We start from the raw sequence: 5,831 nt of genomic DNA, 5'->3' as shown, positions 1-5,831 counted from the left end.
CCAGATTGCCAATCCACAGAATAGTCAGAGATAATTAATTATTGTTGTTTTAAGCCACTCAATTTTGGAGTGGTTTTTATGCAGCAAGATATAACTAATATACTTCCCAAGAAAAGGTAAATCCCAAACCAAACTCTGAATGCTTTAAATGCACTTGCCCTTTACGAAAAACTTTCCTACTTGGAAAATGAGAACACATTCTTAATTGTCACCACCTTAATTTGCCCAAATCTACTAAATATGTTAATATTCCCCATGGGCTGATAGTTCATAGAGCTAAATCTTAAAATGAAGGTTTTCTACTTGGGAAAGGTTTTTTCAAATGAAACACTGGATTACTTTGAATTATAAAGTCATGGTTAAAAGTAAATACTACATTGATGTGAAGAAAGAAAAAATAAACACATATGAATTAGTGTGAATAAAGTAATAATTTATTAACAAAAGATTAAACATTCCTATTCTCTAACACAAACACTTTATCTCCTTTAAAAAGTTGTTGGATGGAAATAAAGGAAATCTTACTTTGGTTTAATGACTTCAGGGTCCCTGCTGTGTTACAAGAAAAAATACAAAAGAAATACAAATGGGCAATAGGCTAATGATTAATAGTCACGTAAAGACTAAAGAGAAAATAAAAATAATACAAAAAGTTTTGGGTCTAAGTTTCTAAAAGTTGTTTTGTTTTTGACTTTTATTCCAGGTTCTGGGTCTAAATTCCATTCAAATATATTGTTACAGATTGAAAGATATTTTATTTACAAACCTTTTTGTCCTAAGATCTTAAAAACAAAAAATAGAAGTTATGATCGTAAAATAAATATAATTCAATTTTACTCCAAAGTAAATCAATTTGTGAACTTTGGACATACAATATTTCTATATAAATATTCTCTCCCATTTTTCCCACAGTGTAAAATAAAAATGCAAACATGGTATTACAGCTTATGCAAGAGTTTGGATTTTCCTTTCTAAAATACTAGATTAAATGAAATTTAAATCACTTACACTTGCCCTGGAGATAAAGTAAGTTGTTATTACCTTTGTCATTATTTAAGAGTAGGTAATGTATATATGGGTGTGAGTGTTTAAGGAATTTGGGCCGGGCACGGTGGCTCACGCCTGTAATCCCAGCACTTTGGGAAGCTGAGGCGGGTGGATCACCTGACGTCAGGAGTTCAAGACCAGACTGGCCAATGTGGTGAAACCTTGTCTCTACTAAAAATACAAAAATTAGCCTGGCATGGTGGCAGGCGCCTGTAATAGCAGCTACTCGGGAGGCTGAGGCAGGAGAATCGCTTGAACCGGGGAGGCGGAGGTTGCAGTGAGCCGAGATCGTGCCATTGCACTCCAGCCTGGGCAACAAGAGTGAAACTCCATCTCAAAAAAAAAATTTTTTTTAATTTAATTAATATATTTAAATTGATTACAAATAATTTAAATCGCGTCTTTGTAAAATGGCTTTTGTTTTGTTTTTGACTTTTATTCCAGGTTCTGAAGTACACATGCAGGTTTGTTACATGGATAAACTGCATGTCGCTGAGGTTTGGTGTACAAATGATCCCGTCACCCAGAAGAGTGAGCATAGTACCCAACAGTTTTTCAACCTTCATCCCCCTCCACCTCTCTGGTAGTCTGCCGTGTCTGCCGTTCCTATCTTTATATTCATGTGTACTAAATGTTTAGCTGTCACTTGTAAGTGAGAATCTGTGGTATTTGGTTTTCTGTTCCCGTGTTAATTTGCTTAGGATAATGGCCTCCAGCGGCAACCATGCTGCTGCGAAGGTCGTGATTTTGTTCTTTTTCGCGGATGCATAGTATTCTATATTGCATATGTATCACATTTGCTTTATCCAGTCCACCATTGATGGGCATCCAGGTTGATTCCACGTCGTTGCTATCATGAATATTGCTGCAATGAACATATGAGTGCATGTGTCTTTTGGGTAGAGTGATTTATTCTCCTTTGGGTATATACTCTGTAATGGGACTACTTGGTCAAATGGTAGTTGTAAGTTCTTTGAGAAATTTCCAAACTGCTTCCCACAGTGGCTGAACTAATTTACACTCCCACCAACAGAGTATAAGTCCCCTTCTCTCTGCAACCTCACTAACATGTTACTTTTTTGACTTTTTAATAATAGTCATTCTGACTGGTGTGAGATGGTATCTCATTGTGGTTTTGATTTGCATTTCATTAGTAATGTTGAGCATTTTTTCATATATTTGTTGACCAAATGAATGTCTTATTTTGAAAAGTGTCTGTTCATGTCCTTTGTCCATTTATAAAATAGTTTTCTTAACCTTAGCCTTAGTGACTGCAAATTTTGCGGACTACAAAGTCACCCAAATGCATAATCTGAGTAAAATTTTAAGATGCCACGTCTCTGATAAATTTGGGTTATCAACAACAATTGTATTGCTCATTGATGCTAGCTTCAATATAATTTCTAAAATCCCAAGATGAATTTAGAACTTTTGACTAATATAATACTGACATCATTATCAGTATTATATTAATAGGTAATAGTCTATATCTGAAGATTTCCAAAGAAATTAGTTTCAACATCTATTCATGTTTTTAAAAAAACATGAATAATGTAACATTCACAATTTTTTAAGAGAATAATTATATTATTATTATACTTTAAGTTTTAGGGTACATGTGCACAATGTGCAGGTTTGTTACATATGTATACATGTGCCATGCTGGTGTGCACCCATTAACTCATCATTTAGCATTAGGTATATCTCCTAATGCTATCCCTCCCCCCACCCCACAACAGTCCCCAGAGTGTGATGTTCCCCTTCCTGTGTCCATGTGTTCTCATTGTTCAATTCCCACCTATGAGTGAGAACATGCGGTGTTTGGTTTTTTGTTCTTGTGATAGTTTACTGAGAATGATGATTTCCAATTTCATCCATGTCCCTACAAAGGACATGAACTCATCATTTTTTACGGCTGCATAGTATTCCATGGTGTATATGTGCCACATTTTCTTAATCCAGTCTATCGTTGTTGGACATTTGGGTTGGTTCCAAGTCTTTGCTATTGTGAATAGTGCCGAAATAAACATACGTGTGCGTCTTTATAGCAGCATGATTTGTAGTCCTTTGGGAATATACCCAGTAATGGGATGGCTGGGTCAAATGGTATTTCTAGTTCTAGATCCCTGAGGAATCACCACACTGACTTCCACAATGGTTGAACTAGTTTACAGTCCCACCAACAGTGTAAAAGTGTTCCTATTTCTGCACATCCTGTCCAGCACCTGTTGTTTCCTGACTTTTTAATGACTGCCATTCTAACTGGTGTGAGATGGTATCTCATTGTGGTTTTGATTTGCATTTCTCTGATGGCCAGTGAAGATGAGCATTTTTTCATGTGTTTTTTGGCTGCATAAATGTCTTCTTTTGAGAAGTGTCTGTTCATGTCCTTCGCCCACTTTTTGATGGGGTTGTTTTTTTCTTGTAAATTTGTTTGAGTTCATCGTAGATTCTGGATATTAGCCCTTTGTCAGATGAGTAGGTTGCGAAAATTTTCTCTCATTTTGTAGGTTGCCTGTTCACTCTGATGGTAGTTTCTTTTGCTGTGCAGAAGCTCTTTAGTTTAATTAGATCCCATTTGTCAATTTTGTCTTTTGTTGCATTTGCTTTTGGTGTTTTAAACATGAAGAAGTCCTTGCCCATGCCTATGTCCTGAATGGTAATGCCTAGGTTTTCTTCTAGGGTTTTTATGGTTTTAGGTCTAACATGTAAGTCTTTAATCCATCTTGAATTGATTTTTGTATAAGGTGTAAGGAAGGGATCCAGTTTCAGCTTTCTACATATGGCTAGCCAGTTTTCCCAGCACCATTTATTAAATAGGGAATCCTTTCCCCATTGCTTGTTTTTCTCAGGTTTGTCAAAGATCAGATAGTTGTAGATATGTGGCATTATTTCTGAGGGCTCTGTTCTGTTCCATTGATCTATATCTCTGTTTTGGTACCAGTACCATGCTGTTTTGGTTACTGTAGCCTTATAGTATAGTTTGAAGAAGTCAGGTAGTGTGATGCCTCCAGCTTTGTTCTTTTGGCTTAGGATTGACTTGGCAATGTGGGCTCTTTTTTGGTTCCATATGAACTTTAAAGTAGTTTTTTCCAATTCTGTGAAGAAAGTCATTGGTAGCTTGATGGGGATGGCATTGAATCTGTAAATTACCTTGGGCAGTATGGCCATTTTCACGATATTGATTCTTCCTACCCATGAGCATGGAATGTTCTTCCATTTGTTTGTATCCTCTTTTATTTCCTTGAGCACTGGTTTGTAGTTCTCCTTGAAGAGGTCCTTCACATCCTCACATCCCTTGTAAGTTGGATTCCTAGGTATTTATTTTATAGCTTAAAATTCTTAAGTCATTTACACAGCCAGACTTTGTCATGTCCTGCACCTATGTAGTGTGGAAACTGCTCCTCCACCTGCCCAGCCCACTTCCCACCTGGGTCTTTGCACCACCAACCTGCAGAGCCCAAGACACCAGCTGCCTCGTGATCCCCCAGGTGGTGACAGGTGCCACAACAGCTTCCTGTTTTCCTCCCCCAGGTGTTTAATTTTCTCCTCTAGAAAAGTATCACACACGCACCAAGAAAATTTGAGAATTACAGAGATGATCTCCCCACTTTTAGCACATTGGGATAGTTCCCTATTGTCTTTTCAATGCATTTTTTTCTTAAGACAATCTGTAAATAATTGACCAACCATTTTTCTCACTATATTGTTAGCATCTATTGTCACTGGAAATTATTCCATAAATGATTAAATAGCAATAGCTATATTTCACTGTCTGGACAATTTACTTACCCAGTTGTCTTTTAGACCTGTTTTTTTGTTTTTTGGGTTTTTTTTTTTTTTTTTTTTCTGGCAGCTTTTGAGCTCACCGGAAAAAAAAATTAGACTTTGGCCAGGTATGGTGCTCCTCCCTGTGATCCCAGAACTAACTTTGGGAGGCTGAGGCAGGATTCCTTGAGGCCAGGAGTTCAAGACCAGCCTGGTCAACATAGTGAGATCTAGTCTCTATTTGAAAAACTTTGGCTCACGTCTGTAATCCCAGCACTTTGGGAGGCCGAGGTGTGCGGATTGCCTGAGGTCGGGCGTTCGAGACCAGCCTGACCAACATGATGAAACCCTGTCTCTAATAAAAATACAAAATTAGCTGGGCGTGGTGGCACATGCCTGTAATCTCATCTACTTAGGAAGCTGAGGCAGGAGAATCGCTTGAACCCAGGAGGCGGAGGCTGCAGTGAGCCGAGATCGCGCCATTGCACTCCAGCCTGGGCAAAAAAGAGTGAAACGCTGCCTTAAAAAAAAAAAACAAAAAACTTTTTTCCAAGTCTAATGTGCCCACAAACATCTATCTCCAAGTATAAATATTTGTGTATATTTTAAAATTTTTCCTCAGGATAAATACCCATCTTGATATGGCACTTGATACAGTTCCCGATAAAGGCAGGCAGAGCCAGATGAAAAGCTTTAGAAACCCTAAGCACTGAAAAACTATCAAAATCCTTCCATGTAATTCATAATACAAAACAACCTAACAATTATATGGCACTGCACACTTTCCTTTGTAGTAGTAACAGGAGTAAAAATTCATGATTATCGACATCTCTTTCTCCTGCTAGCCCAGAGGCCCAGAGAACAGGGACCCTGTCTCCTGTGCTCTATCATTTTTAGAGGGATGAGCAGGTAACCAATATACCAGTGAGAATTTGAAAGACAGAAACTGTTGAATCCCGGTCCTCCAAACGCCAACTCACCTTCTGCCATCCCAACTTCATGACCAGCAGAACTCA

The sequence above is a fragment of the Pan paniscus genome, chromosome 10 (assembly GCF_029289425.2).
Source record: "Pan paniscus chromosome 10, NHGRI_mPanPan1-v2.0_pri, whole genome shotgun sequence".
NCBI classification, from domain to species: Eukaryota; Metazoa; Chordata; class Mammalia; order Primates; family Hominidae; genus Pan; species Pan paniscus.
The sequence above is the reverse complement of the archived record's forward strand: the minus strand, read 5'-3'. Positions refer to the sequence as shown.